At 46.3% G+C, this 23,945-nt stretch overlaps 1 long non-coding RNA gene and 1 pseudogene across 2 annotated transcripts; one reads left to right on the forward strand and one right to left on the reverse strand.

The window, feature by feature from the left end:
* The first annotated feature begins 1,983 nt into the window (after positions 1-1,983).
* On the forward strand, positions 1,984-9,499 carry LOC100454118 (golgin subfamily A member 2-like; annotated as a pseudogene).
* A 1,090-nt stretch (positions 9,500-10,589) lies between these two features.
* On the reverse strand, positions 10,590-23,151 carry LOC129050183 (uncharacterized). Of its 2 annotated transcripts, XR_008513736.1 has the most exons (5): positions 23,074-23,151; positions 22,894-22,978; positions 18,213-18,310; positions 11,103-11,213; positions 10,590-10,689 (listed from the first exon to the last, which is right to left on the reverse strand). It is a non-coding gene; the product is annotated as an uncharacterized LOC129050183 (long non-coding RNA). The 2 variants fall into 2 exon arrangements; XR_008513737.1 differs by lacking the exon at positions 18,213-18,310.
* Positions 23,152-23,945: the final 794 nt, after the last annotated feature.

Consider the following 23,945-nt stretch of genomic DNA (forward strand, 5'->3'; position numbering starts at 1 on the left):
TCAACAGAGGCTCACCATGCACCCCTCCTGCCCCTCACCCTCCCACAGGCTTGTGCCTCACCCCCCAGCCTCCCTTGCACCTGCTGGGAAGGGGAAATGATGCTCCTGCCCTGCCTTCTTGGATCTCGGGCTACTGTGACAATTGCATGATTCCAGCCAGGGAAAGCGCTACAGGTAGAAGTACTTGGTACTCTCCATAGAGAAGGTTCCAGCAATGGCACAGCAGCCCCAGGAAGAGTGCTGCCACACCCAGCTAATTTTTAAAACTTTTTGTAGAGATGTGAATTCACTATGCTGCTGAGGCTGGTCTTGAACTCCTGACTTCAAGTAATCCTCCCACCTTGGCTTGCCAAAGTGCTGGGGTTACGGCATGAACTAGAGCTCCCGGCCGAGAGTTTAGTTTTGTTTGCTAGTGGTGTTCTTGGTATCTTTTCATATTTGAGGCTTTGGTGCTAGTGCTGAAGTATTACACTCACCATCCGAGGTTTGCAGGACTTTTGTTTCAGTATTGAACAGATGGAACTGTTTAGTTCTTCATCTTTGCAGGTATACCAAATGTGCCTACCAGGAGTCTGCTTTATAGCCATTGAAAAGCAAGAAGTAATATAGTAAAATTTTGCCTGGCTAGAGGCTTGGAAGACTGGAGTATTTTGGCTTAATTCTATTAACTTGGAAGGATAAAGGTGAAAAAATTCAAAACTTTAATTTCCTGTTTAATGCAATTTGAAAATATAGCCAATGATTCCACTTTTCTTCTGCAGTAAGTTTGGACATTCTGATCTACTTGGTGTTTTGTTGTAGAACTCCTAGTGTGCCTGAGTCTTACATTGTGAAGATCCTTTTCTAAAACTTTACATGTAAGAGAATATAAATGATATTGGATGAAATCAGGCTGGGTGAGAACTGATACCTGTAAACATACGTTTTTAGATGAAATCTCTGATTGCCACTTGTTTTCTTATTGAACTCATAAAAATAAAACACATTGGATGGAGGGTGCGAGTAGGAAGGAGATTCATGTCTTTTAATTGCATGCCCTTGTTTCATAACAAGGCAGAACATATGGTAACCCTGGCTTTGGACCTATAGAAGGAAACACATTTTACTACCTGCTGTATGCTAGAGGTTCTTGAACACCTGGAGGGATTACTGCAGCACACATTGCTGAACCCTACTCCAGAGTTTCTCATTCACCAGGTCCAGGGTGGGGCCGGAGAATTTGCACTTATAAAAAGGTCTCAGGTGCTGCTGGTGCTGCTAGTCCATAGACTACATTTTGAGAACCACTCTTGTCTATTAACTGTAAATTGTAGAACTCTAGAAAAAAGCTTAGTTTGGTCTGGGATAAGAAGCACAGGGGTTATGGAGAAAATCATGGAAGATTCAACCCTTGATCCCAGCCTAGTGTGGATTTCAGGTAACAAGCAATACACAGTGACATAACACAATTCTTGGTTTTCATGATTGCAAGTCATAGCCAGGTATCGAGTGAGAAATTCAGTTTCATTCACAGGGCTTAGAGAGGCCAGGTGATTCTAGAAAAATAGGATTTAGTCATTAACCTCATGAGAGTAGGAGTTACTTATGTCCTTTTTCTCTCTCCTATCACTTAGCATTTAGCCGTACTTTAGAAGGGGTTTGTATGTGTTTTAAACTGGTAAAGGGCTTTGCGTGCTTATTAAATGGAAAAGCTTTGTGTATTTATTTATTTAGAGACCGAGTCTTATTCTGTTGCCCAGGCTGAAGTGCAGTGGCACGATTTTGGCTCACTGAAACCGCCACCTCCCTGGTTCAAGCGATTCCCTTGCCTCAGCCTCCCAAGTTGCTGGGATTACAGTGTCCGCCACCATGCCCAGCTAGTTTTTCTATTTTCAGTAGAGACAGGGTTTCATCATGTTGGCCAGGCTGGTCTTGAACTCCTGACCTCAGGTGATCCACCTGCCTCAGCCTCCCAAAGTGCTGAGATTACAGGCAATAGCCATCATGCCTGGCTTGGTTTTTCTCCCAAAGGCTCAGGTTCATAGAATACAAATCCTTACATGTGAGAAAACTCAGCTGCAGACAGCGCTGTACTACACCCAACATGCTGCCAGGCAGTTTGAAGGTGGGAATCTGGGCACCCCATCAGCCTTCAACTTGACACTTTGACAGGCCTTTAGGGGAAGTCCTTTGGGCCCCATCTCAACCTCTCTCATTCCAGAAGAGGCTGAGGATCTAGCCAGCCGCTGGCACTATTCCTGACGGTGGGTGGGAGAGTTGGAGCAGGAGCAGAAAAAGGCAAATAGGGTGAGTCAACTGCCTAACTGTACCCTGGCAGCCTGGCTTTCTAGATGGAGGAGTGAGCCTAAAGGTCCCTTCTGCAGGAAAGCATGTCCCACCCAGAAGGTAGCATGGACTATTGGGGGAATCTGCCCCCAATATTTCAACATAGGTTCTTTATATTTTCTGTAAGTGTCGGCCAGCTGAGAAATAAAGAGAGACAGTACAAAGAGAGGAATTTTACAGCTGGGCTGCCCAGGGTGACATCACATATCAGTAGGACCACGATCCCCACCTGAGTCTCAGACCAGCAAGTTTTTATTAAGGGTTTCAAAAGTGGGGGGTGGGGGCGGTGTAAGAACAGGGAGTAGGTACAAAGATCACATGCTTCAAAGGGCAAAAGCAGAACTACTGATAAGGGTCCAACAAAGATCACAAGGCAAAGGACAAAAGCAGAACCACTGATAAGGGTCTGTGTTCAGCAGCGCACATATTGTCTTGATAAACATCTTAAACAACAGAAAACAGGGTTCGAGAGCAGAGAACTGGTCTGACCACAGATTTACCAGGGCAGAGTTTTTCCCCACCCTAGTAAGTGTAAGGGTACTGCAGGAGACCAGGGCATAGCTCAGTCCTTATCTCAACTGCATAAGACAGACATTCCCAGAGCAGCCATTTATAGACCTCCCCCCAGGAATGCATTCCTTTCTCAGGGTATTAATATTAATATTCCTTGCTAGGAAAAGAATTTAGTGATATCTCTGCTACTTGCATGTCCGTTTATAGGCTCTCTGAAAGGAGAAAAATATGGCTCTTTTTGCCCAACCCCGCAAGTAGTCAGACCTTATGGTTGTCTTCCCTTGTTCCCTAAAAATCACTGTTATTCTGTTCTTTTTCAAGGTGCACTGATTTCATATTGTTCAAACACACATGTTTTACAATCAATTTGTACAGTTAACACAATTATCACAGTGGTCCTGAGGTGATGTACATCCTCAGCTTATGAAGATAACAGAATTAAGAGATTAAAGTAAAGACAGGCATAAGAAATTATAAAAGTATTATTTGGGAACTGATAAATGTCCATGAAAGCATCACAATTTGTGTTCCTCTGCCATGGCTCCAGCCGGTCCCTCCGTTTGGGGTCCCTGACTTCCCGCAACAATGGGCCATTTCTTGCTACTTTTGCATGTGGTCATTAGAGGCAGCCTGGGGCTGTGTCAGCTGCTATGGGTGAGTTGGGGGGCACTGTGGGGAGCAAGCACTGGACACGGAGCTTGGAGGCCAAATGCCTGTCCTGCCCTTATCTGGCTGTGGCGTTGACCAAGTCCTAGGTAGGGGTTAGGGTACTTGTACCATTAAGATACAGAAGAGTATCTTTAGTATGTTGCCATTTGTGTAGAGAGTGGGAACACTTGTATGTATGTGTCTGTGTGTGTGTGTGTGTACTATGATAATACACATAAAACATGTCTGCAAGGATTTGTAAAAAACTCAGGAGAGAGGAACAGGGTGGCTGGGAGATATTTCCCTTCTGTATTTTCTGAGTTTTGGACTATGCAAATGTACTCTTCAGAAAGTGAACACAAGATTATCTCCCTTTCTATCTGTGCTCCCACCCCTAGCTGTTAAATGTGGAGGGCGTCCAGGTTCTTGGCATGTTAAAGAAAAAATCGGACAAAACGCACAAACAAAGCAAGGAAGGAATGAAGGGATTTATTGAAAATGAAAGCATACTCCACAGTGTGGAGCACAGGGGCTTAAAGGCCCCATTACAAAATTTTTTGGGGCTTAATGACCCCGTAGAGGATTCCATTGGTTACTTCGGGTACACCCTATGTAACTGGAGAGGATGAAGTAAAGTTACAAAGTCATTTACATGTACACCCTATGGAGAGGATATTTCCTGTTATAGCTGAAGTGTGAACTGGCCTTGTGTTCCCTGCCTGCATACCCTATTTTCCTGCCTCACAGTGAAAAAATGGGCATGGAGAATCAGAAATACCTGGATGTTCAGATCCCAGCTCTGTCTGAGTGATCTTGGGCAAGCACTTAACCTCTAATACCCCATGTTTTTCATCTGCACAATAGAGGTGATAATAGTAACTGTCTGCTATGGTGGTTGTGAGGATTAATGGGGTTGTTAGCATGGTGCCTGGTGAAGCACTCAGTAAAGGTTCAAACAGTTGTAGTCATAATGGTAAGAACAATAGCAATATTTTCTGATGTCTCTGGGCCTCTGCTAACCAGCTATAAATTCGATCTCTTTCCCTGTCCCTTCCACCCTTACTGAGTTCTTTGAGAAACAAATGAGACCATGGTCTTGGAAATGCCTTGAAAACATGTCAGGCATGATTGAGAGTGACGAAGTGTTACTGTGGAATAGTCACTGTAGCTGTGGTTCCTGGTCGGCCAGCTGCTCCTCTGCCTGCTGTATCCTGACTTCACCTTTCTGTATTTGCAGGACAACAACCAGTTAAACAGAGACAGAGATGCCCTCAGGCTGCAGTTAGACAAGAACAACTAGGACGGGGGAAGGTGGAGTGGGAGGTCTGGGGCCCTTAGCATGGGTGGTGTGCTGGGAGGTGGGAGGGGTGCAGGTGAGCATGGTGAGGTGGTCGTACAGGTTTGCATGCGTGCACCGCTAAGCTCTAGTGCCATCTGTGCCCCTGACTCATGCTGTAGCCTCGGGCAACTCATGTCTTCTCTCTGGCTTGTCACCTGTGACATTTGATTCCTGGGGTCCCCTCCAGCGCCAGGGTTCTATGGTTGTGGGGCGAGGGTAGAGGGTTGATCACCAAAGCAATCCTTTCTATTCTTCGTTCATTCCTTTCTCTGCTGCCTCTGGCCATAGCAACAGCAATAAGGAGCTGAAGCAGGAGAACTCAGCTTAGGCAGAGCAGCTTCAAGTCGTACTGACCCACAAGGCAGGGATGCAGCGTGACTTGGAGGAGCTGAAAAACAAACTGGAGATCGCCGACCTCATGCTTCAGCAGGCAAGAGCCTGCAGGTCCAGGGTGGTGGGAGCCCCATCCAGCTGGGGCCATAGTCTAGGGATCATGCCGGGTATGAGGAGGCTCCAGCCAAGAGCTGGAAAATTTGAGTCCTTTTTCTGCTCCTGCCATAGAATCCTCTAGAGACTGCTAAAAAATCTACAAATTGAGGCCCTGTCATAGGCCTGGGGAATTAGAATCTCAAGGTTAGGGCTTAACATTTTTTTTCTTAAAGCATCATGGATGAAAACCATTATTTTATAGATTACGTTTATGTGGCTAGCTCATGAGTCTGTTTATTTCCTTCTGAGGTTCAAGTCAACACTTTCACTATTCCGTGGTAATAATAGAGAGTTGCGATCACCTTTTTTCTTTTATTTTTTGAGATGAGGTCTCACCCTGTGACCCACGCTGGAGTGTGGTGGTGCTATCTTGGCTCACTGCAACCTCCACCTCCCAGGCTCAGGCTATTCTCCTGCCTCAGCCTCTCAAATAGCTAGGACTACAGGTGCATGCCACTGCACCTGGCTAATTTGTATTTGTAGAGATGGGGCTTCGCTATGTTGCCCAGGCTGCTCTGGAACTCCTAAGCTCAAGGAATCCACCTGCTTCAGCCTCCCAAAGTTTTGGGATTACAGGCGTGAGCCACCATGCCTGGCCTGAGATCTCTAAAATTATTTAATTTTTTGTTTCTAAAGCAAAGCTGCTTGATAGAGATCTTTATTGACTGAGTTGTACAGGGAGCCTAGCCCTAGTCCTTTTAAAGGCACTGTGTGGAACGGCCCAGGCTCCCCAGATGGAAACTTCTCCCGCTTCACCATCCAGTTGTCTAGCTGCTGCGAAGCCCTGGATGCTAACCAGCAGTTACAGCAGGCCATGGAGGAGTGGGCACAGCTGGAAGCATATCTGGGGCTCATGAGGCTTTACAGAAGGAGGGACGTTGAAGGAAGATGACCCCAGGTGGCCAGGAGTAGGTGAGGACCAGTGGCAGCCCTTCCTAACTTCTGTGTCAATTCTTGCAGGTGATGGAGTGGCTGCAGTATCTACAAATGGAGAGACCAGTATGCTGAGTATCTCCATGGAGAGCATGCCATATGGTGGCAGAGGATGCAGGAGATGTCGGAGCAGGTGAGACCTGACCCTTCAGTCCCCGCCTTAGAGAGGTCGCTTGATCGTTCTGAGCATCTGTGCAATGGGAGGAGCACAGCCAGAGGTGGTCATGGGTCTGGGCTTTGTGGGGGTAGGGGGCAGAGAGGGAGATGGTAGCCTGCCCAGCCACCAGCCCCTCTTCTCCAGGGCCCTTTCCCCCTGTGCTTTGGGGAGGTTCATACATTGAAGGAGGAGAAGAAGCATAACATGCATCAGGTACAGGAGCTGGAGACAAGCTTGGCCAAACTGAAGAACCAGATGGGTGAGCTGGGGCTAGGGTGACCTCAAAGCAGGACTGGCATCAGAGGGCTATAGGGGTGGCTTAGAATGTCCCAGGGAGGTGGATGCATGGAAGGGCTTTGAGGCAGAGGGAAAGAGGTCTGTGCCAGGAGACGGCAAGTCTTGTCATCTCCATGAGCCTCAGTGTCCCCATCAGCAAAGAGGGAGGAGTGCCCATTGTCAGCCACCCACAGTGCTCTCTATCTGAAAGTGGCTTGGAAGATTGGCTACCATCCGGGTGCGAGGAATCATTAGCAGGGAGGCCAAGTTTGCGGAGCCTGAGAGGAGGTATGCACCAAGAGGAGGGCTTTTTGAGAGTCCAGAGGCCCTTATTGTCTGCTTCCTTTCTCAGCCAAACCCCTACACCTGGAGCCCCCAGCAGGACCCTTGGAGGTGGAGCAGCAGCTACAAGCCAAGGTCAAGCACCTGCAAAAGGAGCTGGAGAGTCTGGCAGGACAGCTCCAAGCCCAGGAGGAAGCCAGTGACGGCTTGAGTCACCTGAACTGGGAGCAGGAGAAGAGGCTGGGGGAGTGGAAAGCAGAGCTCTGGGAGGAGCAGGGAGAGGCGGGCAGGTCCTCTGTGCAGAAAAACCGCGCCACCATCAGTCACACGCTCTCCCAGAATCACCAGCTCGAGGAGCAGCTGGCTGAGCTGAAGCAGATGGTAACCTCTGCCCCATCCAATAAGGGCAAGGAGGCAGGCACCAGTCTCTGGGGAAGAGAGGTGCAAGGCCAGAGGCAGCTCCAGCCTGGGGGACAGGTGACCCCAGCACCCTCCAGGGCAGTGCTGTGACTGTTTCTTGCTTCCTGTCCTCCGAATTTTAGAGGTGGGTAGACCTGGGTTCTTCCCAGGTCTGGATGTCATCATCCCAGCTAGAGGCACGGAGCCCCCCAATCATAGGGAAAGAGAGTTATAAGAGCCTCCTTAGCTTCAAGCTGACTTCCGACCTCAGCTCCACTGCTCACCATTGAACTACCTTGCATCTCTAAGACTCGGTTTCTTTCACTTAAAAAGGAAGTGAGCTTTTTCCTCGCAGAGGTGTTGAGGATTAAATGAGATAATACATGGAAACATTAGGCATGTAGCACACTTAGCAGTTGGTGGTTGGCGTCCTCTGCTTTTCCTCCAGTCTGTGGCCTACAGTTTAAATGGTGAGAAGAGGATGTGAGATTTGAGGCTGGGGAAGGAGGCATGGGCTTCTAGGTAAGGGAGGCAGTCACTTAGGCCTGGAGCAAGGGGCCAGGGACCTGGGCAGGTGACAGAGCCCCACAGTGCCCTCTCTACCCTATTAATGGGCCCAGAACTGGAAGCCAGCCACCAGCTGCCCTCATGCCCAGGGTCTTCCAGCAGGTGGAGCTGAGGAGCCAAGAGGCTCAGAGTCTGCAGCAGCAGCCAGACCAGTACCTGGGTCACCGCAACAGTACCTGGTTGCCTATCAGCAGCTGGCCTCTGAGAAGGAGGTGCTGCACAGGCAGTTACCGCTGCAGACCCGGCTCATGGACCAGCTGCAGCAGCAGGAAGCTCAGGGCAAAGCAGTGGCCGAGATGGCCCGCCAAGAGCCGCAGGAGACTCAGGCAAGGGAGTTACTGAGGGCGGGGCCCCGAGGGGGACGACCTGGCAACCTCCGTGCCTTCTCACTCTCTTTCCTGGCCCGTTAGGAGCACCTGGAAGCTACCAGCCAGCAGAACCAGCAGCTACAGGCCCACATGAGCCTCATGGCTCTCCCTGGGGAAGGTACAGGAGACCACTCAGAGGAAGAGGAGAGAGCCCCAGGAGGAAAGGGGGACTGTTAGCAGCATAGGATTGAGGAGTTGGAAGAGACCTTTAGAGCAACCGGTCATTATGCCGACCGGGTGTCTGCACTAAGTTCAGCATCAATATGGTGACCTCCTGGGAGCAGGGGACCACCAGGTTGCCTGAGGATGGGTGAACTGGCCCAGGTCAGAAAGGGAGCGGGTCAGAACTCCCGCACCGATGGCTAGTGGGACTGCACCTGGGCAACATGGCGAGACCTTGGCTCCTAGAAAAAAAAAATGAAAATAGAGAACAGCTGCTCATTCCCCTCTGGGAAGGGGCTGGCCCAGGGTTACACAGTGAGGGTGGGGAGAGAGGTGGCCCACTGTACCTCCCTTGTTGGGTTGTCTGAGGACCCCTCTGGCAACCCCCTACAGGAGATGGACTGGGCAGTAAGGAGGAGGAGGGGGCGCCTCAGCCCATGCCGAACATCCCAGGGGACCTGGAGAGCTGGGCGGCCATGGTGAGCCTGACTCCCACTGCCCCACCTTTGCTGCCTCCCTCTGTGGTCCCTCCCGAACCCCCTTATGCTGTTGATTTCCTGCCTTCTGGTTTCTCTGGACCCTCATGCCTTCTCTGGGAGCCAGTGATCAGACATCATTTCACCTGTGACCCACAGGTGCACCCTCTGAGGCCCCAAAGGAAGGGCTCCTGTCCCCCTCCCTGCCGCGTTTGTCCTGTGTATCCGCCTACGAGAATGCGCACTTCTTTCCTGCAGGTGGCCTTTTTAAACTCGGCTTTAGCCAGCGCCAAGGAGAAGTAACAGGCACTGCCACATGGGCAGCTGAAGGAGCAAAGGGTGTGCTGCCAGCGCCTGGCTTACCCGGTGGCCTTGGCCCAGAAGGCGCCAGAGGCGGCAGCCCCAACCCCAGGGACTGGGGGCGATTCTGCGTGTGAGGAGACCCACCGGGCTTTCACCATGTTGGCCAGGCTGGTCTTGAACTCCTGACCTCAAGTGATCCGCCCTCTTTGGCCTCCCAAAGTGCTGGGATTACAGGTGTGAGCCACCACGTGCAGTCCAATGAAGACTTTTTTAAAATTTGCAGTTCAGATTGTGGAAAATTTAAGCTACAAATTAGCAAGAGTTTACCTTCACATGAATGTTGTCAGATTCATCTTTTAATAATCGATGTTTATATTTTCATTTAATGTCATCCACTTTTCTACAGGGTATGGACAGTGGATTTGCAGGTATAGAAGAGGAAATGTATAATGTTTATGATCAAGCCTGGAGAGGTGGTAAAGATATGGTCCAGAGTATTTATAGGTCCAGTAAAAATCTGGACAAGGGCATGTATGGTGATGACCTAGAAGCCAGAATAAAGACCAACAGGTATCAAGCTGTACAACTCTTTTTCAGTGTTTACACTAGTGAAAACAAAATAGTTCATAGTCTTTTCTCTTGTTCCCTAGATTTGTTCCCGACAAGGAGTTTTCTGGTTCGGATCATAGGCAGAGAGGCCGAGAGGCTAAGAAGGACCATTCAGTTTGAGGAAGATTCTTTTGATTTGGACAAATTTTTGGAAGAAGCCAGACTGCATGGTGGCTCTCAAAGACCCTCAGCAGCCACCCCAAAGAACATGAGCATGAAGGCAAGAAGAGGAGGAAGGAGTAGACACATGTCTCTTCAAAGCAAATGAACTGTGATTATCCATAACCCTAATGATGCAAGTCCCATGGGGCAACACTCTGTGAATGGTCAGGATACAAATCAAATCTCGATGCTACTTTTTATTATTGGAGAAGGTGGGGGCGGGGGCAGGGAGCGGGCGGGGATAGAACATTTTACTTTGAATTATTTAGTGTTTTTTAAAGAGTGGGTTGTATTTGTGCTTCTCCCACCTTTCAGCATTTGTAGAACATGCTGGCCCACATACACAATCAAGACCACTTCCTTTTGTGTGACACTAGCAGTTCGGGTTAATATTTTGTGTAAGAACAGCTGCTTATGAGTCAAATCACCCCAACAGCAGTGAGGAGGAGGATGTTCACATATTGGAACTGTCCTGCCAAATAAATGTGGCCCCTGTTGCACTGTGTTTTAATTTGAAGTGGGGAAAATAAGCTCTTACTTGGTGCAAATATTTGTTTCAAATAAAAACATTTAGACAAAATTCTCGGTTATGTTTCCTTTATGTAATAGGCTGGGACAGTCTCAAAAATCTTCTTCTTCAGATGTTTGGAAAACTTTAGGCCTTTGAGCTTGAACCTGGAGCTGAAAAAAATAAGCACTGTAAGGAAGGAAAGGCAATGTCTGCAAAATCATTTGATCTGAAAATTGCCTTTTTATGAGGGAGTCAGTAAAAAGAACTCAGGCAGTTTTTATTTGTACCTTGTTTTTTTTTTTTTTTTTCTCCTCAAATTCCCTTTACCATCTTTGTTGTTCTTATGACTCTCTCACCCTCCATTAAAAATTGTAAACTGGGCGAGTCACAGTGGCTCAGTCCTATAACCCCAGCACTGTGGGAGGCTGAGGCAAGAGGACAGCTTGAGGCTAGAAGTTCAAGACTGACCTGCAGCATAGAAAGGCCCAGGCTCAATGAAAACAAATAAAAAATAAAATAGTAAATCAATCTGGCCCAAGATCACATAATAAGTGGGAAAGGCAAGATTTCAGCCCCAGCTTACCTGACTTGAGAAGTGTGCTGCTATGTCCACCGTGTTCTATATATCTTGCTAACCATTATGGGTCTTCTTGTACTTCTCCTTTAAAACTGGGAACTCTTCCACCCCACCATTCTAACAAGCATGAAGGCAGCTCCAGTTACAAATCTCTCAAAGTCCCCATCATTCCACATTTATGATCTATTTAATTAATACATAATCAGATAGTAGCTACATGTATATCATAGATGTATCTGATATATAAACAGATTGACTTGACTCCATCTAGAATATGATTTTCCTGTTGTAGTGCATTCTGAAGTTCTTCTGAAGAAAACTGAACTCAACCCTAACCTCTGTGAAAGCCAGTCTCCTTGCTCTAGAAATTCAAAATATGGGAAAAGATTAATTGAAAGTTTCCATGAGCTCCAAATCAAACTGTCAACTTTTTCATCTGCCACAATCGGGTTGATCGATTGATTGATTTTTTGAGACAGGGTCTCGCTCTGTGACCCAGGCTGGACTGCAGTGGTGTGAACGTGACTCACTGCAGCCTCAACTTCCTGGGTTCAAGTGACCTTCTCACCTCAGCCTCTTCAGTAGCTGGGATCTTACGTGCACACCACCATGCCTGGCTAATGTTTTGTATTTTTTACAGAGACGGGGTCTTGCCATGTTGCCCAGGCTGGTTTCAAACTGCTGGGCTCAAGCAATCCTCCCATCTGGGCCTCCCAAAGTGCTGGAATTATAGGTGTAAGCCACCGTGCCCAGCCTCAAATCAGATTCTAGACATTTAGAAATGTCAGTAACCTTGCTTCATACTCTTCCTCATTAACCAAGGCTAGATCCCTGTGTTCATGAACTTACGCTGTTTTCCTCACTGCCATTAGACAAGATATGGGTAATGAGCTTTCTGTGTCATTCTAGATGCAAACCATATTAACAGTAATAGCCAAGGGAGATTTTGATCAGTACTCTTGTTTCTAACCTCATTTCTAGAAACTAGAAAATTAGGCCTCAAAACCTAGGTGCACCTATGATCATCTCTGAGCCCAGTCACCCTCAAGACCAGCACTACCATCATCACGTGTTCCTAATGATAAACAAGAAACGACAACATTTAGCCTTTACTTAACCTTGTTACAGACTTCTGCTTAATTTAAACGATTTTGTTACTTTCCCTTTATGCAATTTGCATCACACACAGAAAACAGATTCCAGAGTGCTTGGATGTAATCTGCCCCTCCAGCCCTCCAATAGAAAACAGATATTAAGATGTCTAGTCCCTGTAAATGACAACCTGGTCCTCATTAGTCTTATTAAAGCTACATTGTGCTTTGCTAAAAAACCCAAAATGTTAGAAATTGCTCCCATACTTCAAGATAACTTCATAAGGATTTTCCTGTATTCTATATAGAATACAGGAGTTTCTGGTGATGTCCCAATGATCCATGCATTGTAGCTATGACAATTTCTAAAGCATTCTTTTACTGTCATGTGACCCCTTCCACAGTGAAATTAAGAAATATGTTTATATTAAAACTTGGAGGCTGGGTGTGGTGTCTCAAACCTGTAATCACAGCACTTTGGGAGGCCAAGGTGGGCAGATCACTTGAGTCCAGGAATTGGAGGCCAGCCTGGGCAACAAAGCGAAACCCCATCTCTACAAAGAATACAAAATATTAGGTGGCACATGCCTATAGTCCCAGCTACTCAGGAGGCTGAGGTGGGAGGATCCGCTGAATTCAGGAGGTCAAGGCTGCAGTGAGCATGATTGCGCCACTGCATTCCAGCCTGAGCAGCAGAATGAGATCCTGTCTCAATAACAACAACATAAAATTAGATAGTATGTATCTAAGAAAGGAGCCAGGATTTCCAACTTGAGTACAATGAATTTAACAAAAAATTAATTTTTTCCTTGTCATATTTATTTTGTATTAACACAATCAAAGCCTTGTTTTGTTTAAATATAAGATCTATTCTTTCCAGGTCATATTTTCTTTATGTACCAGGAAAAATCTATTACTTTATTTACAAGGAAATTTTTCTCTTACTGCTCTTGAAAAAATTGAAGTTTTCAAACTTATAGAAAACTTTTCATAGCCATAATACATGTGGCTCATTCTTTTTTTTTTTTGAGATGGAATTTTGCTCTCTTGTTGCCCAGCCTGGAGTACAATGGTGCAATCTTGGCTCACCACATCCTCCGCCTCCCGGGTTAAAGCGATTCTCCTGCCTCAGCCTCCCGAGTAGCTGGGGTTACAGGCGTAGGCCACCATGCCCGGCTAATTTTGTATTTTTGGTAGAGACAGGGTTTCTCCATGTTGATCAGGCTGGTCTCGAACTCCCGACCTCAGGTGATCCTCCTACCTCGGCCTCCCAACGTGTTGGGATTACAGGCGTGAGCCACTGCACCCGGCCGTGCCTCATTCTTTTAATCAACTATGTAAAATTCTGTTGCATCAGTGACTTGATATCTAATCGACAGCACTGATGAAAATTTAGGTTTCTTCTACTTACTTGACATTAAACAATTCTGCTTTGAATATTCTTAACCACATATTTCTGTAGGACAAATCCTTATAAATGGAATTGCTAGATCAAAGCAAATGCAAATTCTTAATTTTGATATGTTGCCAAACTACACATCGGAACTGAAAGTACCGGTTAAACTTAACAACTTGAGTGCCAGTTTCCCTATACCTGCACCGACACTATATATGACTAATCTGTTAATCTTTGGAAGTTAAGTAACACTAAACCAAGAGTTTAAGTCCCTTTACGTTGTTTTTTATTTATTTATTTATTTATTTATTTTAGACCGAGTCTCACTGTGTCACCCAGGCTGGAGTGCAGCGGCACGATCTCAGCTCACTGCAACCTCTGCCTCCTGGGTTCAAGCAATTCTCCTGCATCAACCTCTGAGTAGCTGGGACTATAGGCATACACCACCATGCCCAGCTAATTTTTGTACTTTTATAGTAGAGACGGGGTTTCACAATGTTGCCCAGGCTGGTCTCAAACTCTTCGCCTCAAGTGATCTGCCTGCTTCAGCCTCCCAGAGTGCTGGGATTACAGGTGTGAGTCACCGTGCCCAGCCTATGTTACCACAGCCCTTACAGTGCTGCAAGGAAAAAAACGGTTTCAGTGAGGTGCATGTAAACTCTGTGTACTCACATCACACCCTAGAAAGCCCACAGAAAAATACAGCCCAGGATAAATGTATAGACTAATTTCTAAACCCTCACAAGAAAGCGAAGGAAATGTAATTAATATAAAAATAGTGTTTTATTAGTTATAAATCTAAAAAAATGGTACTCAATGAAGATAAAACTGAAAATATTCTCTACTGATTATTAGACATCTATTAGAGATTATTGGACATCTATTAGAGATTATTAGAATACTATAGTATGCAGAATTCTAAGATGGGCCCCGTGATCTTCATGTGTCACCCGTTATACCCTATGCAATCCCCTCACCTTGAGTGTAGGCAAGACCTGACTTCTTTTTGTTGTTGTTGTTGTTGAGATGAAGTCTCACTTTGTCACCCAGGCTGGAGTGCAGTGGCACGATCTTAGCTCGCTGCAGCCTCCACCTCCTAGGTGCAAGTGATTCTCTTGCCTCAGCCTTCCTAGTAGCTGAGATTACAGGTGGTGGGATTAGCCACCACGCCTAGCTAATTTTTTTGTATTTTTAGTAGAGATGGGGGCTCACCATGTTGGCCGGGCTAGTCTCGATCTCCTGACCTCAAGTGATCCGCCCACCTCGGCCTCCCAAAGTGCTGGGATGGGAGACCTGACTTGTTTCTAACCAAAAGAATATAGCAAAAGTGATGGGATGTCACTCCTGTGTTATGTTCTATATAAGATACTATCTTAGCAGACTGGAGAAGCCCTTGCTGGCTTTAAAGAAGCAAGCTGCCATGTTGTAAGACAGTCTACAGATAAGCCAGGCAACAAGGAGCTTCAGGCAGTCCCTAGGTGAGAGCAGCTCCCAATTCAGAGCCAAAGGTCATCAAGGAAACAGACCTCAGTCCTACAGTTAAAGATGAATTCTGCCATCCATGTTGAAGGAGCTCAGAAGTCAGTCTTTTTCCCCAGTTGGCCCTTTGATGAGACACACTGCAGCCCCAGCTGACACCTGGATTATAGCGATGTGAAACCCTAAGGAGAGGACCCAGCTAAACTGTGCCCAGCTGTGAGATATGTGTTATTTTCAGCCATTATGCTTGTGGTATTTTGTTACACAACAATAAAAAAGCTAACACAAATATCTATGGTAAAACTTTTTTATTTTTTAATCAGTATCACTCAAAATGTTATCAATAAAGACTTTAGACCAGACACAGTAGCTCATGCCTGTAATCCCGGCACTTTGGGAGGCCAAAGCAGGAAGATTGCTTGAAGCCAGGAGTTCAAGACCAGCCTGGGCAACATGGCAAGACTCATGTCTCTATAAAAATAGGCTGGGCGCAGTGGCTCATACCTGTAATGCTAGCAGTTTGGGAGGCCAAGGTGGGCGGATCACCTGAGTCCAAGAGTTTGAGACCAGCCTGGACAACACGGCGAGACCTTGTGTCTATAAAAATAGGTCAGGCATGGGCTGGGTGCGGTGGCTTACGCCTGTAATCTCCCAGCACTTTGGAAGGCTGAGGTGGGCAGATCACGAGGTCAGGAGATCGAGACCATCTTGGCTAACGTGGTGAAACCCCGTCTCTACTAAAAATGCAAAAAATTAGCCAGGCGTGGTGGTGGGTGCCTGTAGTCCCAGCTACTTGGGAGGCTGGCAGGAGAATGGCGTGAACCCAGGAGGCAGAGCTTGCAGTGAGCCAAGATCGTGCCACTGCACTCCAGCCTGGGTGACAGAACGAGACTCCGTCTCAAAAAAAAAAAAAAAAGTCCAGGCATGGTGGCCCACACCGGTAATCCCAGCATTTTGGGAGGCCAAGAACAGCATGGGCAACATAGTGAAACCCTGTCTGTACAAAAAATACAAAAATTAGCCAGGCACGGCAGCGTGGCTGTAGTCCCAGCTACTTCGGAGGCTGAGGTGGGAGGATCACTTGAGGCTGGGAGGCAGAGGCTGCAGTGAGCCAAGATTGGGCCACAGCACTCCAGCCTGAGGGACAGAGCTAGACTTTGTCTCTAAATAAATAAATAATTAAAAACAAATTTTAATACTTTTTCTTTTAAAAAATTTTTTGGGGGAACATAGTAGGTACATATTTTTATGGGGTACATGAGATGTTTTGATACAGGCATGCAATGTGAAATAAGCAAATCATGGAGAATGGGGTATCCATCCCCTTAGGCATTTATCCTTTGAGTTACAAACAACCCAATCTCACTCTTTGAGTTATTTTAAAATGTACAATGTACTCCATGGAGCACTTAGTAGGTGTGAGTCACCCTATTTACCACATTATATGCACTTTTATTTTAATTTTCAGAAAAGTTCGATGAGTTAACTATTATTAACATGCCTAATTTTTATATGAGAAAGGTGAAGCTTAAAAAGTAGGTGATTTGTCTAAGGTCACTCAACTCAAAATTAGTAGTGTCAGAACCAACTCTGAGATTTCGTAGACAATTTTATACTGGGAGAAATGGTGTAGTGACTTCAGAAAGGATAGAATTCAATTGATATTACAAAAAGGCATAAAACGTGTACATAGAGACGTTTTACTATTTCATTTGAACATTGTATGTCAGAGGTAAATATCTGATTTTTGCTGTTGGTTACCCAGCAAATGACATTGATGGGACATGAGATTCTGGTTACCACTCCACTTATTTAATCCTAAGGAAGCGATTAGGCAACAAAATACAGCAATTTCTTCTCAAAAACCCATTGTCATGAGAGGCCAACACAGACTCAAGAGCTAGGTAGCAGTGTCATGGTGACCTCTGTTAGACCGCAAATTTTTGCAGGTCAAGAGAGGTTGGATATTGGCAATTTCATAGTTTCCCATTTAATACAACTAGATCTTCTTATTGAAAGGTAACTGATATGGTTTGGATCTGTGTCCCCACCAAATCTCATGTTCAGTTATAATCCCCAATGTTGGAGATGGGGGCTGGCAGGAGGTGACTGGATCATGGGGGCAGTTTCTCATGGTTTACCACCATCCCCCTTTGGTACTGCACAGTGAGTGAGTTCTCACGAGATCTGTTTATTTAAAAGTGTGCAGCATGCCCCCCGCCTTCCTCTGGCTCTGGCCATGTAAAGATATTTCTTTATAGCAGTGCAAGATGGACTAATACAGTAGCCTCAGCAAAGTGTGCAGAATGAAGGGGAAATGGAAAAAGAAACCAAGCTAGAACTTTTGTGGTGACACAGGCAAGGAAGAATGACTGTTTTCGTAAAAGCAGCATTTACAAGGAGTGATTGGGTAGGTTCCTGAATCATTTCCAAACTAAAACGACAGATTACCAAGTGGACATAAGAGGCGAGAATGTGAGAATCACCAGAAAGAAGTTGGGGTTTGCAGTAAAAGGCACTGAGAGCATTCCATGAGGTTTGACTTCTTCCAATGTCAAGAATTTTGAAAAAAGAAGAGTTTCTTTATATTTCTATAGACTTTATTCTATATGCCAGAATTGGGTCCATGCTAATTCAAAAAAATGCATTTCTGTTTTAAAAACAAATGCTCAGCCGGGTGCAGTGGCTCAAGCCTGTAATCCTAGCACTTTGGGGGGCCAAGGCGGGCGGATTACGAGGTCAGGAGATGGAGACGATCCTGGCCAGCATGGTGAAACCCCGTCTCTACTAAAAATATAAAAATTAGCTGGTTGTGGTGGCCTGTGCCTGTAATCCCAGCTACTCAGGAGGCTGAGGCAGGAGAATTGCTTGAACCAGGGAGTCAGAGGTTGCAGTGAGCCAAGATTGCGCCACTGCACTCCAGCTTGGCGACAGAGAGAGACTCCGTCTCAAAAAAACTAAAAAAAAGAAAACCAATGCTCAAAAAACAAGTGACAAAACCTAGACTGCTCATGTTGCAAAATAGAACTTAGCACATCTGGTGAGGAAGGAGGTGAGATGAGAACTGCTTGCCATGCACACTAACTGTCCCCCATCCCATCAGTGTGGGGTGCAGTTCCACCACTCTGCAGACACTGAGCTAGCACTTACCAGGAGGCAGGCTCAGGGCTGGGTGTGCAGCTGAAGAACACACTGACTCCCCATCCCGCGGCCCTCCTAGGAGAGGAGGCGTTCGGTTCAATGGGAATCTACAGTAAGAACCATGGAGGTTGTAACAGGGAAGTAAAGGCCAAGGCTGCAGGAGGAGAGTAAAGGGCTCTTATCTTATCTAGTGTGTTTCAATGTCCCTACACACACACACACACACACGTGCACACACAGAGGCACATACACACATGTACACCCACATACATATGCACACACACCCATACCCAGCAACGCATACGCAAATGCAGATATGCACACGTGCACACACTCACATCCACACACATGCATACACACATGCACACAATAATATCTGCACACAGACAAATGCATGTGCACATGTGTATGCACACACAATCACTGCCACATACACATACCAACTCTGTGCATAGGCACATGGGACCACCCCCAAGCTCACTCCTTCTCACTGGGAACCTTCTCACTACTATTGAGACTCTGAGAGTTAATACTGAGTGTCAACTTGATTGGATTGAAGAATGCAGAGTACTGATCCTGGGTGTGCTTGTGAGGGTGTTGCCAAAGGAGATTAACATTCGAGTCAGCGGGCTGGGAAGGCAGACCCACCCTTAATCTGGATGGGCACAATCTAATCAGCTGCCAGTGAATATAAAGCAGGCAGAAAAACATGAAAAAGTTAGATGGGCCTAGCCTCCCAGCCTACATCTATCTCCCATGCTGGATGCTTCCTGCCCTCAAACATCAGACTCCAAGTTTTTTGGTTTGGGAACTCGGACTGGCTCCCCTTGCTCCTCAGCCTACAGACGGCCTATTGTGCAACCTTTTGATCGTGTGAGTTAATACTTAATAAACTCCCCTATATATGTGTGTGCATATATATATTCCATTAATTCTGTCACTCTAGACTAATACAAACTCAAAGAACGTTTTTATTCTGTCAGCCTTCCTTGGCCCCCCCGACATAAACAATTGTTGCTAAACTTCTCCATCCCTGCTGCATGCTTCGGATGTTTACAACTTTACTCCCTGTTTCCCCTTTTGTCCTGATGATTTTATTAACAGTTATGAATAGCATTTCACATGAATGGCAGCTCCCAGCGAAGGGTCTGCAACTCTGAGGCTGTGAGTCCTGTAAATGAGCTAATTTTTCATTTTATCACTGATATAATTGCATAGTGTGCTTTTCAAACGCATTTAGGTCAAGGAAAGCTTTTATTGGTACCTAAAGCTGAGATTCAGCAAACTCTGATATTCCATTGTCCGTTGATAGTGAACAAAAAACAAGAAAAGAAAAATGTAAATGTCTGCTCTGGGTTTCTTCTCTGACAGGCACTGTTACTGAGGAATGCTCTAGTGATCCATCCCTTAACAGGACTCCACTAGTCTCAGGCCAAGGTTAACACGTTGCTTCTCTTCCCTTTTTAAGCATCTCCTGCATCTGCTATTCGCTTTCCACTACGTGGCCTCCCAGGTTTTCCCAAGGACACTGAAGTTTCTCTTGGTGGTGGAACGACAAGACACGGGCCCATGGGTATTCTGGCAACATCCCCCATAGTGGCAAGAGATGATGTGGCTGCTGCCCAGAGCCCTGGCATGGAGCCTGTGGCCATCTCTGACAAACACCCACAAACATGCAGCAGAGCTAAATAGTCGCTTCGTGAGCGTCCCTGGCAGGGTTGAGCAATACTCTTTCTCTGCCTCCTCAGAAAACAGGTTTTTTTTTGTTTGTTTTGTGTTTTGTTTTTTGAGACGGAGTTTCGCTCTTGTTGCCCAGGTTGGAGTGCAATGGTGTGATCTCAGCTCACTGCAACCTCTACCTCCTGGGTTCAAGCGATTCTCCTGCCTCAGCCTCCTGAGTAGCTGGGATTACAGGCATGTGCCACCATGCCCGGCTAATTTGTATTTTTAGTAGAGACAGGGTTTCTCCATGTTGGTCAGGCTGGCCTCGAACTCCTGACCTCAGGTGATCCACCCACCTCTGCCTCCCAAAGTACTGGGATTACAGGCATGAGCAGAAAACAGTTTTCTGGAACATCAAGCCAAAGGAAAGGTGTAATTTATTGTGAGGATTGCATATTACATAATTAGTTTTCGGGAGTTCCTTGGGTAATTACTATCTGTAACATTTGTAATTGATTTGGTCAGATTAAAAATGGATGCATTGGTGCATCTGTGAAACTAGCAAGAGGGCAAGGAGGAGTGGGAGGGCGAAATGTCTCACCGAAGGAGACCAAGAGCAACATGGATTCAGGCCAAGCCCCAGATAACACCCTTTCTGAAGCCAAAATTACAGCAGGCCTCTAAGATGCACACTTAGCAGATAAGTTCTTTCCCAAAAAAGACCATGTGCGGAGGCCCAACATCTCCTGAGTGGCTCTTTATAACCATCAGAGGAGCTGCTGCCCCAGGGGCTCGTGAGTCAGACACTTACCTTAGCCCTGCATTGACCCGGGTCTGTCAACTAGATTGGCATAAATGACAATCAGTCATTTTGCAAAACAAGAGGAAGGAGTCCTTCTCTTGGAAGAGATGAGGGCCAAAGAGAGGATGAATGGGGCAAGAGTGTAGAAAGGAAGCTGCCACCTGCCAGACATCCTCTTGGGTGGAACATCTCTGACCCGAGCCCTATGAAAAGCCTTCTGCCTTCTGGGACCTTCACCAAAAGGCTTTCTCCCCCTCTCGGTCTGACTCATGCTCCTGCCAGGACTACTTTGTTCTCCTGTCACAACCAGGTGTGCTGTGAACTGGAACAGCAGCTCTCTCTTCAGGCAGGGACCAGCTGCTGAAGGTTCTTGGACTCAGAGAATCCCATCCCAGTGGCTGTTCCTCCAACACTGAGAGCTCCAAACAGAGAGGAGGAGCTGCTCCTGAAACACAGCTGCTGTGGAGGTTATGGGAGGGGGAGACCAGGCATTCAGGAAAAGGAGTAAAATATCCCAGTTGAGCAGGCTGATTAGCTAACATTGAACGAGCACCGACTGCCTAAAAAACATTGTGGAAAAACTACAAACTCTCAGAAACAGAGCCTTAAGGAAGTCCAGTACAGGATAGATCTGGGTGCAGATGATTACATTACAATGTGGTGGGCAAGTGCTTTACAAGAAAAACAGTAAGAGATTGAAGATATAGAAGAGAGAAACAAAAAAGGAGCAGAGAAAAGCAAAGGAGAAAGGAGGAAAATAGAAGTATCAAGGAGCACCCGCATTGGGCCGTAAACAAGAAGCTTGATGGATAGGAGGGATGGCCTTGTGCAGAAAAGAGTATTTTTCTCCAGAACAGGTGTCAGCCAACTACATTCTGCAAGACAAATCTGGCCCACTGCCTGTTTTTGTAAATAAAGGTTTTGTTTTGCGGGGGTGGGAAATGCAGCCATGTCCATTTTTTACATATTGTCTGTGGCTGCTTCTGTGCTACAAGGGCAGAATTGAGTGATAGCAAGACAGAGCCTATGGCCTGCAAAGCTAAGAATATTTACTACTCTTGGCCAGGCATGGTGGCTCACACCTGTAATCTCAGCACTTTGGAAGGCTGAGGGAGGCAGATTACTTGAGGCCAGGAATTAGAGACCAGCCTGGCCAACATGGTGAAACCCTGTTTCTACTAAAAATACAAAAAATTAGTAGAATGTGGTGTTGCGTGCCTGTAATCCCAGCTACTAGGGAGGCTGAGGCAGCAGAATCATTTGAACCTGGGAGGCAAAGGCTGCAGTGAGCTAAGATCACACCACTGCACTCCAGCCTGGGCAACAGAGCAAGACTGTCTCTAAATGTATAAATATATATAAATAAAAATAAAAATATTTACTACTCTTTGCAGAAGAACTTTGTCAAGCTCAGCTCAGGAACAAAGCCCTAATTAGGCTGGTCAGCCACAGTCTAATCTCCCTCTGACCCAGAACCCATGGAAGCAACCATTCCCAAGAGGAACTTGTTCCCACAGGAGAGGGAGTTCCTGAGGAGTCAGTTTTCTTTTATCAGACGCATCTAGTCTGAACATCTCGAGGAGTCCGGAGCAGCATCACCTCCAGTCCCCTGGCTCCGGATTCTGAGTGCACTCCGTTGGTGCGGCTTTGCCTCCACCCAGCCTCTGGTTTCTAAGGCCCTCTCTATTCATGGGTCTGGAGCCCTGCCCTGAAGCACCGACCAAGTTACTGGGTTGTGATCTTCCCACTCAACCCCCACCTTCCCTTGTGGTTGAGACTCTCGTTGTTCTCGTCTGCTTGGAGGGGCCTCCTGGGCTGGGGCCTCAGAGTCCCTGGTATCCAAGATGGCAGCTGCCTAGAAACTGAATTTAAATGCTCCACCCTTCAATATTTTGAGCATGAATATTGGCCTGGATCAAACTGGAGGTGGCTACACTCTCTTAGTGACAAAAGGACCCCAGCATTTATGATAAATGAAATTCTGCCACCTGCCTGACAAAGCTGTTTGGATGTTTATGAGTCAAGGGATCACTTTGTTTCCTTCTTTACCAAGTACCTGCTAGTCCATATGGATTAACTGATGCTTGAGGATTGAGCAATGCAGAGGAAGTTGGGTCTCACATTGAGGTGAGGTGATATCTCAGCCTTAGTCCCCTAGTCTAGCTTTCATTGATCTCTATCCCATTCTTAATGGTAACCCCCTTAGGGGCCCCTTTGTAATCTTACCTTTAATCCAGCCTTTGAACATGGAGGCCAGAAAGTTGGAGGAAAGCCAGGGCTTCAATATCCTACACGAGCATTAATTTCTTTCCTATGGAAAACAATCTATATGTCATTGCTGTGCTAACATCGCATCTTTAATATTATGGCTGTAGCTTTAGGCCAGTAAGCATTAATAAAACAGACCTAGTTGAACAGATGCAAGTCAGACACTAAAGAGATAGTTATGAGGCTCAACGCCGATCCCAACCGCTCACTCTTGTGTTCCTTTTCTATGGAATCTTCTGTTAACAAGTTTTTTTTTTTTGTTTTTTTTTTGTTTTTTAAGATGTCAATTCTTCCGCAAATTGTTTGTTGTTTTTTTTTTTTAAAAAACTCCAATTACACTGCAGCAAGGAATATGCTGTGTGTCTAAGGGAAACTGGCACTTTTGTCAACCACGTTCTGGATAGTGAGATGTGATTTGGCTCTGGGCTTGTCCTAGGTAGCAGACACGTTTGTAAGACCTAGATCTTATTTATGGCGACTTATTTATGGTTACCGACAGCGGCATGATGGAAGAATTTATTTCTCTCTCATAAGAACTTGGTCAATTTTTTCCTGCTCTTAAGATACCATCTTGCCAAAAAAAAAAAAAAAAAAAAAAGAAACCCCTGGGAGTCATTCATACATGTAGTTGTTTGCACTATTTGGTTGTCCAGGGTTGCTGATTGGGAAATAAATCCTCATCAGTGATACAGGTGGGGCTGGGCACAGTGGCTCACACCTGTAATCCCAGCATTTTGGGAGGCTGAGGCAGGTGGATCATGAGGTCAGGAGATTGAGACTATCCTGGCCAACATGGTGAAACCCCGTCTCTACGAAAAACACAAAAATTAGCCGGGCGTGGTGGCACATGCCTGTAGTCCCAGCTACTCGGGAGGCTGAGGCAGAAGAATTGCTTGAACCCAGGAGGCGGAGGTTGCAGTGAGCCGAGATTGCGCCACTGCACTCCTGCCTGGGCAACAGAGCGAGACTCCATCTAAAGAAAAAAAAAATTGTTGACAGATAGAGATGCT

The sequence above is a fragment of the Pongo abelii genome, chromosome 16, assembly GCF_028885655.2.
Source record: "Pongo abelii isolate AG06213 chromosome 16, NHGRI_mPonAbe1-v2.0_pri, whole genome shotgun sequence".
Classification (NCBI taxonomy): Eukaryota; Metazoa; Chordata; class Mammalia; order Primates; family Hominidae; genus Pongo; species Pongo abelii.